This window comes from Lepidochelys kempii, chromosome 2 (assembly GCF_965140285.1).
Source record: "Lepidochelys kempii isolate rLepKem1 chromosome 2, rLepKem1.hap1, whole genome shotgun sequence".
NCBI classification, from domain to species: Eukaryota; Metazoa; Chordata; order Testudines; family Cheloniidae; genus Lepidochelys; species Lepidochelys kempii.
Window position 1 is genome coordinate 60,726,528 of NC_136381.1, and position 15,070 is coordinate 60,741,597.

The window sequence follows — 15,070 nt, forward strand, 5'->3', positions numbered from 1 at the left end:
AATTGATTTAAACAAGATGCTCGGTGCACAAGCTTGTGCACTGTGGTTTAGACTTCTTATATTTGGTCTGGGGAAAAAAACTGGCAAAAACAACAACAAACACCTGCAATAAGGCTCATTCCACAATTTATTTAATCATGTTTAAAGTAGCAAGTGTTTGTAATTAAATTTCTACAAATTAACTTCATTATCAAAAAGGTACATTTTGAAGATATTTACAAACAGAAAGTTTAAAGTCTTAAAGCACTGGGTGTTCACATGGACATGCATATCCTTTAGTTATTAAAAAATTGGCACCACAAGTGTTCAGAATGTCATGTCCTTCATATCCGCTTAACTACAAGTCACTGTGCATTGTATACTGTATATGAACTCATCTAAATTCTAGTGTGGTGCAAATTCCATAGAGGATGCAATAAATAACCCTGCTAGGAGAGAAGGATAGCATTCACAGTATCCCTTTTTACTCTGTTATGCCTTACACGTTTTAATTCCTAAGTGGTTTTTCTCCCTCCACTGAAAAGAGCTATGTAATTAGGAACATTTTTATTATTGAGTGAAGAAATAGATACCCTTAGAGTTCCAAGATATAGACAACATTTAAGTTGGAATATTGCAGGTCCATTTAAATGCTTAATGCTGATTTTTATAGTCCCATTAAAAAAAAACAAGCACCTTTCCTACCCATTTGTGATTTTTTTCTACCTCTTTATCAGTGTTAACTCTATGAATTAGATTTGTAACTGGTCACAGAATTTGGCCCACTGACTTTAAACCCTTTTTACTACCATACATGAGTGACTTGCATGTGCATTAAACATATTAAAATATATGCAGACTTCAGAGTAAATAATCTATACATGTCAGATCATTAGCCACAAAGCAACTAAGAAATGTAGCACATAATAAATCAGAGAGCAGGTTAGAAAAGACAACTGCAACACAAAAGACAGATGCAAGAGAGATAAAAGAGGTCACGCTGTGTTTTATGTGAGACGCCTAAAACATCAGTGATGGATAGATACCAAATAGGAATAAACTTCTTCGTTATCAGTTGCTTTCTATGATTTGACCCAAACAGTGACGATTTGAAGGTTGGCACTTATTTCTTTCAAAAAAGCAGCAGCTAATACCAGAAGAGTTTTTTCACATCTTTGAAGTATCCTGGGATCCTTATTCCTCAATAAATATTTCCTTCGATCAAAATATATAGTGGACCTAGGCCAGGAATGGGCAAACTTTTTGGCCTGAGGGCTGCATCGGGTTTCGGAAATCATATGGAGGGCCAGTTAGGGGAGGCTGTGCCTCCCCAAACAGCAAGGCATGATTCAGCCCACTCCCATCCCCATCCACCTTCCACCCCCTCACTTCTCACCTCCTGACGTGCTCGCACACGCCCCGCGGGACTCCTGCCCCATCCAACCCCCTCCCCCCCCCGTTCCCTGACAGCCCCCCCAGGACCCCTGTCCCATCCACCCCCCGTGCTCCCTGACTGCCCCCCAAACCCCCATCTCATTCCTGACTGCCCCCCCAGGACCCCTGCCCCATCCAACCACCCCTTCTCCCTGTCCCCTGACTGCCCCCCAGAACCACTGCCCCTGACTGCCCCCGGCCGCCCCATCCAACCCTCCTTCCTGACTGGCCCCTGCTCCCTTTCAACTCACGTTCCCTGCCCTCTGACTGCCCCGACCCCTATCCACACTCCCGCCCCCTGACCACCACCCCAAACTCCCCTGCCCTCTATCCAACCTGCTCCCTGCCCCGTGACCGCGCTGCCCGGAACACCGGTGTCTGGCGGTGCTGCAGCCACGCCACCGTGCAGCACAGAGCACCGGGTCAGGCCGGAGTAGCTCGCAGCCCCGCTGCCCAAAGCATTGCACTAGCGGCACAGTGAGCTGAGGCTGAGAGGGAGGGGGAAGAGCAGGGGAGGGGCAGGGGGCTAGCCTCCCGGGCCAGGAGCTCGGGGCCGGGCAGGAGGGTCCCACGGGCCGATGGGGCCTGAGGGCTGTAGTTTGCTCACCTCTGACCCAGGCAAATAATTCAGAATGAATAGTTTACTCAACACTTTTTCCTTCCTGTTTGTAAAGTGTCCACTTGCAGCCTACAATATTTTCAAATAGATTTGTTATTAAAAATTATTTGCAGAATAATGTCTATGAATGAGTCTTGATCTTGATATCTTGTGCGCAAGAAGTTAGTGGCAACTATTTCATACTTGAAATTCAAGGCATGTTTTGTCTCCCTAATTTCAGACATATTTCTTTAAATGAAGGCTCTGACATAGATGAAGTATGGTCCATGGTTTGGGCACTAGCTTGCAACTCAGGAGACCCAGAGTCAATCCCTACTCCACCCAGGGCCGGCTCTAGGTTTTTTGCCACCCCAAGCACAAAAAAAAAAAGGGGGGGGGGGGAGGGGGCGCCAGAGTGCCGCCCCTTGAAAAGTGCCACCCCAAGCGCTTGCTTGGTTTGCTGGGGCCTAGAGCTGGCCCTGACTCCACCACAGACTTCCTGTAGGACCTTGGGCAAATCACTGTGCCCCTCTGTGCTTTGGTTCTCTATCAATAACAGCAGGGCAATAGTACCTGCCTACCTTGCAGCGGTGTTGGGAAAATAGATATGTTAAAGACTAAGAGGTGCTATAAGAATGGGGCCATGTAAGTACCTAAGTAAGAGTATTCATGATTATCAATTTATTTACTTAAAATAATTTGCAATTTTTTTTAAGGTCTTTGTTTTGGTGAAACATACTGTGGAAGCTTTAACTGCTGCTGCACACAGTGGCGTATGCAACTTTGTTACTGTTACAGTGTTGCCAACTCTCATAATTTTATCATGATTATTGCAATATTTGATGTTTGACGGTCATGATACAATTATTTAGGTATGATCATGTGAGAATCTCAGCATTTCAGTAATGGGGGTTATTTTAAGTAAGTTTGACTGAAGAGAAACAAATTAAAAATGTGCCCTCTAGCAGCTGAAAACCTGGAGGGCAAATTAAAAGAATCAAAAATAATTTCTCTCTTAAATCTCATGATTTTTAAGCCACTTTCATGACTGGGTGGGGGGGGCTCAGTCATGATTTTGGATATCAAATAAGATATCTGATTATAACTGCTGTTACAACAGTTTTCTCTTTACAGCATCTTTTCATTTCTTAGGAGACTGCCTGTCTATTGGGGAGATGCCATCTTGCAAGGCAGAGTTAATAAAGCATATGAGGATCAAAACCTGCAATTGTACTGTAGCAGCTGGATCACAAATAAAATGCATGACCATTTTATTAATATCGAAAAAAGCAATCTTATTTCACTTATAAACCTGCATAAACATATTAATTTTATCTTCAGAAGAAGGGAAAAAAGGAAAAAGATCACTTTAATTTTTATTCAACACTGCTGTAACATTGTTGTGACCCTATCACTTATGATATAGTAATAGCCAAAGCAAACTTGCAAAACTAAGTATATTTTCTACTAAGGAAATTTCCTCTGTACACTGTATTATATCTGAAGTCCTTAATCTACAGTACATAAACTTGTTGAATAAAGCTAGAAAGATTTTTTTATGTTGAAATTGAACAAAATCTGATTTTTTACATTAATGATCTAATACAAAGTACTAAAACTGTAATAACAACCAGAAAAGAGAATGAAACAGATATTGTAGGTTGCTATAAATATTGCAAAGCTAACATGTTTCATATGTGACAAAGTTCCTCCTCTGTCTTGGTAGGTCCTGCACTTTTTGGCGGATTTGCTTACCTCAGAGGTTCACGGCAGCCCTGTTTGGCCGCTTCTGCTAGAGGCTCAAACCTGCCGTACACTCAGCTAACCTCATCACTGGCCTGCATGGGGGAAATGGAGAATAATCTCCACAGTCTCCATTATCCCACCTAGTGGGTTGGGGACAGGCCAGATCTTTTTCCAAATTAGACTTTCCCTTCTGGTGTTGCTCACAGACCAGGTCAACTCTTTCTGTGTCCAATCAGGAGTTGTGGGCGGGGGGATGTAGGGAACTCGGGCCCACCCTCTACACCAGGTTTCAGCCCAGGGCCCTGTGGATAGCAGCTGTCTACATCTCCTGTAACACTGCATGACAGCTACAACTCCCTGGGCTATTTCCCCATGACCTCCCCTCAGCACCTTCTTTATACTCACCACAGGATCTGCCTCCTGAAGCCTGATCACGCTTGTACTCCTCAGTCCTCCAGCAGCCCGCCTTCTCACTCCCTGCTCCTTGCATACCCTCCACTAACTCATGGGAGGTCCTTTTTAAACCAGGTGTCCTGATTAGTCTGCCTGATTCTAGTATGTTCTTAATTGGCTCCAGGTGTCTTAATTAGCTTGCCTGTCTTAATTGGTTCTAGCAGGTTCCTGATTGCTGTAGTGCAGCCCCTGCTCTGATCACTATGGTCACTTTATTGTTCCATTTCTGGGAACAGAAAACTGTTCATCCAGTGGCCAGTATATTTGCCTTTGACCAGACTCCTGTACCTGGATCCCAATAGACCAGACTCCTGTACCTGGACCCCAATAGGACCAGACTCCTGTACCGCACTGGTCTGGGTCTGTCACACATAGTAGATTCCTCAAGTTCAAAACACATCAAAGTACAAATATTTTCTTTTGCATTTTCTCTTAACATTCCTAACAGGTCTGTAGACATGCTGAGTGGTACAGAACATTGTTTTATTTCCAAATGACTTTTCACCACATCCGTAGAGAACGTGGAGAATCAAGCTTGGGGAAGTTTGATCAAGATAACTTTAAACTCATAAAAGTCTAGAGGTGTTTCTTGGATCCTACTCGCCATACCTAATTCAGCTCACAAACATGAAGGCAACATTTGCATAATAATGTGAATTTTTGCACAATGTAATTAATGCATGTCAGATGCTAAGCCCCCCCAACACACACACACCATATAGCTAAGGCTACGATTTTCTCACAGAGGTTGTGGACGTCACGGAATCCATGCCTTCCAAAGACCTTCATGATTTCAGCCAGCAGGCGGCTGGGAGCAGCAGGGGACCCCCATCACCTGAGGTGACAGGGCCCCCTGAATTCCAAGCCGCTATCGGCAGCAGGGGTACTTCGCAGCTCCCTGCCACCGCAAGAGGCAGGGGGACCCCACTGCCCCCAGCTGCGAGGGCTGCCCGCCACAGGGGGGCAGTGTTACCCCAGTTCCTCACCGCCGGGGGTGCTGGGAGCGATGAGGGGAGGGGGGGGGACTCCACAGCTCCTGACCAGCCTCCATAGAACTGAGCCACGGTGGAAGGGGAACCCTGGAGGTCCAAGCTCCCAGCAGCCTTCTCCCCGCCTTCCCAGCAGCTCCCTATTTTGTCATGAATATTTTTAGTAAAAGGGAGAGGTCACAGGCTTCCATTAATTTTTCTTTACTGCCATTGACCTCTCCATTACTTTTACTAAAAATACCCATAACAAAATCTTAGCCTTACATATAGCTTTTGTTGGTGCATGTTGCCTTGATTTTGCCACAAAAACAATGTTGACAGAAAGGGCTCAGACAGCACTAGCAGCTGTGGTAATCACTGCACACATTTCCCTTCCTCCTCGCATTAACCTGTGCCAGCAGTAGAGGCAGCAGCTAATCATGCTGGCTTCTAATACTAAACAAAAAGACTCTTCTTCTTCTGGTAATTCACCAGCTGAGTCACCACCTATTTCCCCAAACTGGTCTGCCATACTGGGTGCATTGTAAGCAGCACACAATTCATCAACCAAGGTCAGTGATATTCTTAACTTCTTTCTACAATACCTAGCATCACCTTCAAAGATACTAAATTTCCCCAAGTCCCAGATGGCCTATAAGACCAAAGGAATAGATGTCATTTAGCACATCTGCAATACTTTTCATTCCAGTACTAATCCTTCACACACACAACTAAATCCTGACTGTTGTCCATTTCTGCTGTCATCCAAATGGCTCTGACTTCCCTAAATCCTTCATTCCCATCTATCCTGCTTAAATACTGCCATATTCATTGCCAAACACCATGACCCCTAATCATTTATTTGAAACCTTTGGCAACTTCTCTTTCAATCCTTGCCAACCTTCTTGCACAGTGGCTTTTTCAAAGTAAAGATCAGCAAGATCTGTCATAACTCTCCCTCCCTGATTTTCTCTGTCCCCCCTTTGTCCAGCAGCCATTTTATCACCTTCTTCCTGCCACTGACAATGAAGCCTCTGACCTGCTCTCAAATTCTAACCGCTCCCTATGCACACTTCATTTCATCCCCTCCTACCCATTGACTTCCTTGGCCCTCACCATCTGTCAGTTCTTCCTCTCTAAACTACAAGCAAGTTCTTGTCTCCCACATCCTCAAAAATTTACCTCTTTCTTCAGTTACCATCTCCTCCCCCTTCTTCCTTCTACCTCCAAACTAACTGAATCCAAAGTTTACAACCATTGCATTAAATTCCACTCCATCTTGGATCCCTTCAGTGTGACTTTCATCCCTTTACTACACTGAAACCATTCTAAGCTTGGTTTAGAACAACCTCCTCCGGGCCAAATCATAAAGCATCTATTCCAATCTCTTCTGTCCAGATGGCAAAAACTCTTGTCTGTGTCCTTATGTCTTGTCTTGATTTCTGTAACCTTCATCAAATCTCGGTTCATTAGGAGCATTCACATTCTTGAAGTTAAATATGTTTAAGTGCTTTGCTGAAGGATGGCGTTATTCACATACTTAAAGTTAAGTACATGTTTATATGAGTTGCTGAATCAGGGGCTGGATGTCAGGCTGGCTCACAGATGCAGCAATACATTGCAACAGACATTTAGGGTGACATTTACCCATGTGCAGAAGGCTACCAGAAGGTATACACATCACTTAAGCCCTACTTAATCAAGTGAGGGCTTAAGTGGAATTTAAGTAAGGTACAGGCCTTGTGCTGACCCAGTGCACAGGGAAGAACTTCATCCAGTGATCAGAAGGCAGAGTTATTTTCTGTGTTTTACACAAAATGTGTTGAAATTCATACTAACAGATTTTAACCTTATTAAAGAAATAAACAAAGGAAAAAGCTCTCAGATTGTCTCTGAGTCTGCCACTGAATTTTGATTTTTCCCCCAGGTCTTTAAAATGCAAACTTCATGAGGGCAGGGACCTACCAATGTCTTGTAAAGCTCTGGGCACATTGTCAGCACTTAAATATAAAATAAATAATAACATGGGTTCTATCTTAGCAGACTTCAGGACTTCAGCTTTTGACACGGTCTCCCACAGTATTCTTGTCAGCAAGTTAAGGAAGTATGGGCTGGATGAATGCACTATAAGGTGGGTAGAAAGCTGGCTAGATTGTCGGGCTCAACGGGTAGTGATCAATGGCTCCATGTCTAGTTGGCAGCCGGTATCAAGTGGAGTGCCCCAAGGGTCGGTTTTGTTCAATATCTTCATAAATGATCTGGAGGATGGTGTGGATTGCACTCTCAGCAAATTTGTGGATGATACTAAACTGGGAGGAGTGGTAGATATGCTGGAGGGGAGGGATAGGATACAGAAGGACCTAGACAAATTGGAGGATTGGGCCAAAAGAAATCTGATGAGGTTCAATAAGGATAAGTGCAGGGTCCTGCACTTAGGATGGAAGAATCCAATGCACCGCTACAGACTAGGGACCGAATGGCTAGGCAGCAGTTCTGCGGAAAAGGACCTAGGGGTGACAGTGGACGAGAAGCTGAATATGAGTCAGCAGTGTGCCCTTGTTGCCAAGAAGGCCAATGGCATTTTGGGAAGTATAAGTAGGGGCATAGCGAGCAGATCGAGGGACGTGATCGTTCCCCTCTATTCAACATTGGTGAGGCCTCATCTGGAGTACTGTGTCCAGTTTTGGGCCCCACACTACAAGAAGGATGTGGATAAATTGGAAAGAGTCCAGCGAAGGGCAACAAAAATGATTAGGGGTCTAGAACACATGACTTATGAGGAGAGGCTGAGGGAGCTGGGATTGTTTAGCCTGCAGAAGAGAAGAATGAGGGGGGATTTGATAGCTGCTTTCAACTACATGAAAGGGGGTTCCAAAGAGGATGGCTCTAGACTGTTCTCAATGGTAGCAGATGACAGAACGAGGAGTAATGGTCTCAAGTTGCAGTGGGGGAGGTTTAGATTGGATATTAGGAAAAACTTTTTCACTAAGAGGGTGGTGAAACACAGGAATGCGTTACCTAGGGAGGTGGTAGAATCTCCTTCCTTAGAGGTTTTTAAGGTCAGGCTTGACAAAGCCCTGGCTGGGATGATTTAACTGGGAATTGGTCCTGCTTCGAGCAGGGGGTTGGACTAGATGACCTTCAGGGGTCCCTTCCAACCCTGATATTCTATGATTTGGTCTTCTCCTTTCAAAATTGTAGGTGATCAAAAAGCTGATCAGCACATCAAAAATGATAATATAAGGAGAAAATTAGTTGCAAAGAATGTATTATATGGAAATTATTGACAAAATTTGGTTGTATTTATTTTGTGGGGATTTTCCAGTGAAGGAAGAGTTATTTTGGACCAACAAATTTGTTCACATATATAACATTGTCTCTGATCAGATATCACCTGCTTCTGCTAAGAAATGTTTACAGCGAGAACAGCAATTACATTGATCATAATACACTGACAGTGAATCATCCAGAATTCAAATGAACAATTAAAAGTCTCAAAACAAAGGTTTGCCGTGTCAATCACAGGAAACCAGCAGTTTCCTGGATTTATAATAAGCTACATTGTTATTGGTAAATCTAACTTAGTCAGTTCATTTATTCACATTACTGGCAAATCAAGCTGGAAAAACCCAAAGATAAATAGTGGGTCTCAAAGTAACAATACATTCATGTTGAAGTGCAATTAGAGAAAGTAAAGTGACTATAAACGTGGAACCTTCGTATTCCATAGATCTGTTCCCCATGTGTATTCAAAGTCACATCTGCTTACGTTAGTGATCAATATTACTTTTTATTACCTTTTGCTCCTGTTTAGCACTGCATAGTTTATACAGTTATGCGAAAGTGAACTTGATTCTTTTCTGGCTTCAGTATCACAGAATTTTTAACAGAGATCCCGTAGTAGAATCTTTATTATTGATGATGACATATGTACCAAAACAAACACTGCTCTACTTTCAGAAACAGAGCTTAGGGCTTGATCCTGCTCCCATTACGTCAATGGAAAAACTCCCATTAAAGTTCATGGTGCAGAATCAAGTCCATAGTTTGTAGGGCTGGCAGCTAGCAAAATAAAACAACTGTTTCTTCTAAGCTTAGCAAACTTGATATGGAAATCACTGCCACACAAATAAAATGAAAAGGAGTACTTGTGTCACCTTAGAGACTAACAAATTTATTTGAGCATAAGCTTTTGTGAGCTACAGCTCACTTCATCGGATGCATTCAGTGGAAAATACAGTGGGGAGATTTATATACATAGAGAACATGAAACAATGGGTGTTACCATACACACTGTAACGAGAGTGATCACTTAAGGTGAGCTATTACCAGCAGGACGGGGGGAAGCTTTTGCAGTGATAATCAAGGTGAGCCATTTCCAGCAGTTGACAGGAACGTCTGAGGAACAGTGGGGGGTGGAATAAACATGGGGAAATATTTCAGAGTAGCAGCCGTGTTAGTCTGTATTCGCAAAAAGAAAAGGAGTACTTGTGGCACCTTAGAGACTATCAAATTTATTTGAGCATAAGCTTTTGTGAGCTACAGCTCACTCATCTCATGAAAGCTTATGCTCAAATAAATTTGATAGTCTCTAAGGTGCCACAAGTACTCCTTTTCTTCATGGGGAAATAGTTTACTTTGTGTAATGACTCATCCACTCCCAGTTTCTATTCAAGCCTAAGTTAATTGTATCCAGTTTGCAAATTAATTCCAATTCAGCAGTCTTTCGTTGGAGTCTGTTTTTGAATTTTTTTGTTGAAGAATTGCAACTTTTAGGTCTGTAATCGAGTGACCAAAGAGATTCAAGTGATCGTTCTCATTACAGTGTGTATGGTAACACCCATTGTTTCATGTTCTCTATGTATATAAATCTCCCCACTGTATTTTCCACTGAATGCATCCGATGAAGTGAGCTGTAGCTCACAAAAGCTTATGCTCAAATAAATTTGATAGTCTCTAAGGTGCCACAAGTACTCCTTTTCTTTTTGCGAATACAGACTAACACAGCTGCTACTCTGAAACAAATAAAATGGAATCCCAAGTTGCCATTTTTATAGGTTCACCTTTCAGAGTATAACTGCACTTAATTAGCACATCTGCAATACTTTTCATTTCAGTGCTAACTTCCTTCACACACACAACTGACCAAATCCTGCTTTAGTGTACACATATGTACATTAAACTCTCTTCTCATTTCTCAAGCTTAGCTCTGAGTATGGGCTTACTTCATGTTTAATGTGGTTAGATGTTAATTAGGAACTCAAGTGTGTTGGATTTTTTTGAAAAAATTACAAAAGTTTTGTAAAAACTGTATATTACTCACACAATATTCAGGACCAAATTCTGGCTGCCATTTGCATATACACATATGCCAGAATAAAAGGCAGGCAGAAGGGAGCATAGGACAAAAGTTTTCTACCTCAAAAAACCTCCAGGGAACCTGTTCTGTAGGACATTTGATAGGATTTGCAAAGGGGAATTCCTGGTCAGAATCTAAGGGCAGTGACATTGTTAGCCCATTTGAAGTCATCTTCCTCTGTTCTATCAATCACTGTATAGATCACTTGTGGGTCAAACACATTTACAGATTTCGTCAATATATAATCACAAAATAATGATATTTTTGCATGAAGCATTAATGTTTACACAATTTGGAGCCATTAATAAGAAATAAACCCCCCAGACTAAACACCCCACACATTTGGGAACAAGAAGGTTGACAGCTGGTTCTGAATTTTTCAGTTTAGTTCCAACTGTGTCCTTACTTGTTAACTAACAAACTTCATTGTTTTGCCTCTAGAATCTTTAATTCTTTCGCTCTATGCATAACACCACTGAATATTCTGATAATTGTTTTCTTAAGGGTAATTTTCTTTTTGTTAAAAGCTTACAGAATATTGCATAGAGTTTATATTTTCAGTGCATTCATTCATAAAGGCACCTCAGGTACATGCAGGTAGAGAAAGCAAGTTCAGCACATCCTCTGTATGTCTGCCCTGATAAAATAACAGGCCTTTGAATCCATATTTTTGTAAGAGTTTGAAGTGTTTAAGAAGGACCTCAGTGGACAACTAGCTCTTTTTCACAAGGCAAGTCAAATATGTCAGTCAATTCGATCTCTCTGTAAATAGGTACAAAGCTTTAAAGTGGTTTCAACTATAATTTTATTTCTTTAACCAGCTACAAATTCTTTAAAATGCTATATTTGAAGAATGCCCTTATAACAGTAGTACTGAAAAAATCAGAAAGAGTAACACAGCCTAACTGCTTTAAAAAAATAATCATTTTCCGAGCCATTGTACTGACTTTTGAGCTACAATTACAGAATAAAATATTAGAGACACAAGGTGGGTAAGGTATCTTTTATTGGACCAATGTCTGTTGGTGAGAGAGACAAGCTTTCTAGCTTTCACAAAGCTCTTCTTCAGGTTTGGGAACATATAAGTACAGTGTTCCTGTAAATCTATAAACAATTAAACCAGGCTTTTTTTAAATTATATAAAATTTGTTAACACTGAACAGAATTCTTTAAGAATGCCTGAGTTTAACTCTTGGAACTTGAAATAGAGTATAATCTTGTGATCTGAGGCCAAACAAACACATCTGAATGTTATAAACAAATTGTCAAATATGAAAGTACTTTTCCCTTATCTTCAGGAAGCAAATTAAGATTCTTCTGAAAACCCAAACTGCATTAAGTGTAAGCAATAGCATCTGATAGTACTTAAATCTAGTACCACTTGTGTCAGATGGAGGAACTGAGATTGAGGGGAATTTCTCAGTAAAATCATTGACACCTATTGTTGGCTGGCAGTTTAACTCTTCCCAAAATAGCATGTAGTTCACACATAGTTCAATCCTGCACATCTTGGAATTAGAAAAGGGTGTCAAGGTTCCTCCCCCACTCTGAACTCTAGGGTACAGATGTGGGGACCTGCATGAAAAACCTCCTAAGCTTATCTTTACCAGCTTAGCTCAAAACTTCCCCAAGGTACAAAGTATTCCACCCGTTGTCCTTGGATTGGCCGCTACCACCACCAAACTAATACTGGTTACTGGGGAAGAGCTGTTTGGACGCATCTTTCCCCCCAAAATACTTCCCAAAACCTTGCACCCCACTTCCTGGACAAGGTTTGGTAAAAAGCCTCACCAATTTGCCTAGGTGACTACAGACCCAGACCCTTGGATCTTAAGAACAATGAACAATCCTCCCAACACTTGCACCCCCCCTTTCCTGCGAAATGTTGGATAAAAAGCCTCACCAATTTGCATAGGTGACCACAGACCCAAACCCTTGGATCTGAGAACAATGAAAAAGCATTCAGTTTTCTTACAAGAAGACTTTTAATAAAAATAGAAGTAAATAGAAATAAAGAAATCCCCCCTGTAAAATCAGGATGGTAGATATCTTACAGGGTAATTAGATTCAAAAACATAGAGAACCCCTCTAGGCAAAACCTTAAGTTACAAAAAAGATACACAGACAGAAATAGTTATTCTATTCAGCACAATTCTTTTCTCAGCCATTTAAAGAAATCATAATCTAACACATGCCTAGCTAGATTACTTACTAAAAGTTCTAAGACTCCATTCCTGGTCTATCCCCGGCAGAAAACCAGCATATAGACAGACACACAGACCCTTTGTTTCTCTCCCTCCTCCCAGCTTTTGAAAGTATCTTGTCTCCTCATTGGTCATTTTGGTCAGGTGCCAGCGAGGTTACCTTTAGCTTCTTAACCCTTTACAGGTGAGAGGAGCTTTCCCCTGGCCAGGAGGGATTTCAAAGGGGTTTACCCTTCCCTTTATATTTATGACAAAGGGGTACTTGGCACCTTAGAGACTAACAAATTTATTTGAGCATAAACTTTCGTGAGCTACAGCTCACTTCATCGGATGCATTCAGAAGTGAGCTGTAGCTCACGAAAGCTTATGCTCAAATAAATTTGTTAGTCTCTAAGGTACCACAAGTCCTCCTTTTCTTTTTGCGAATACAGACTAACATGGCTGCTACTCTGAAAACTGTAACAAGAGTGATCACTTAATGTGAGCTATTACCAGCAAGAGAGCGGGGTTAGGGTGGGGAGGAGGGGAACCTTTTGTAGTGATAATCAAGGTGGGCCATTTCCAGCAGTTGACAAGAACATCTGAGGAACAGTGAGGGGGGGGGGGAATAAACACGGGGAAATAGTTTTACTTTGTGTAATGACCCATCCACTCCCAGTCTCTATTCAAGCCTAAGTTAATTGTATCCAGTTTGCAAATTAATTCCAATTCAGCAGTCTCTCGTTGGAGTCTGTTTTTGAAGTGTTTTTGTTGAAGAATTGCAACTTTTAGGTCTGTAATCGAGTGACCAGAGAGATGAAAGTGTTCTCCAACTGGTTTTTGAAGGTTATAATTCTTGATATCTGATTTGTGTCCATTTATTATTTTACATAGAGACTGTACAGTTTGACCAATGTACATGGCAGAGTGGCACTGCTGGCACATGATGGCATATATCACATTGGTAGATGTGTGTATGGTAACACCCATTGTTTCATGTTCTCTATGTATATAAATCTCCACACTGTATTTTCCACTGAATGCATCCGATGAAGTGAGCTGTAGCTCACGAAAGCTTATGTTCAAATAAATTTGTTAGTCTCTAAGGTGCCACAAGTACTCCTTTTCCTTTTGCAAATACAGACTAACATGGCTGCTACTCTGAAACCTTTATTTAAAAAATTCACATTGAAGTGCATCAGAGTTCTACACACAAAACAGCAGCCGAATTGCACTAAAAATGTATTATCTAAAATAATTCATTAAATTTCAGTTTAAAATGTGTGGCTTTTAAAAATGCTTTTTGGTAACAATGGGCTGGATTTAGTGAATCCCCACTTACAAAAAAATCACATTAGGGTAGTGATTGATGGTTTGTTTATATGCTGATATTTAATTTTTTTTAAATTTGCAAATGTCTGAAATTCCAAAGTAAACTTTTTTATATTTCAAAAGTGGTTTAGTTTCTTACTTCTATAGGATTAGACTTGATTAGCTGTGGTAATCAAAGACTCAAAATTGGTGTTTTTTAAAATAATAGAATTTATACATTTTACCAGAGCTGGTGTACACAAAAATACACAAATAAGAAAGTACAGTTACCTGGCAACTGAACACCAACCAGAGCTATCTTCACCACAGCCCAAGAAAGATAAAGCAATAAAAAGTTTATTATCTTTATACAAAACATTGTTACGTGCAAGCATAAAATAACACTACATGACCTTGTGGCCTGTCATGAAGTTTGCCCTGTGAATTTGCTGCTGCCAATATGGTCATGAGCTAATCTCCATGGAAGTTACCTCATTAATAATTTTGTATGTCTTATATTTTATTCAAAAGATACTTTCCGTTGTGAAAATACACAAAATATGTAGTTTTTATTTCTTTGTTGACAATATCATTATCATGATGACCCTTTTTCAGAATCCTACCTTTTTGTAACGTGTTTTAGTTCTTGTTGCAAGTTTTCTTTCAATTGTTGGCACATTGTAAGTGTGCAAAACTTACTATTACCTTTTCTGAAATACAATTTATTTTTATGTAGCATCCTTCTTACAGGATATAATAAAATGCTATGCAGATTACCGTTCACCTTAAACAGGAAAGGAAGCTTATACATATGATTTAAAGAGGAGATAGGGCCCTAGTACATGTGAAAGAACAACTCCTATCTGTGGAGAGTCCACAGAAAGAAAACCTAGAAGAACTCTACATAGAATAAAACAGCAGGCAGACATCAGTCTACCACAATATCTACTCATATGGCCTCATCACCATAGTATCCAAGAACCTCTTCACAGGTGATCAAAGAAGCTGGGTTAATGTTGGTGGACACTAATTTTTTTTG

The 15,070-nt window shown here is 41.0% G+C and overlaps 1 protein-coding gene across 4 annotated transcripts in view; it reads right to left on the reverse strand.

Annotated features, from left to right (window-relative positions):
* Window positions 1–15,070, reverse strand: part of PREX2 (phosphatidylinositol-3,4,5-trisphosphate dependent Rac exchange factor 2) — a 317,368-nt gene that overhangs the window by 235,210 nt on the left and 67,088 nt on the right. The window lies entirely within an intron of this gene.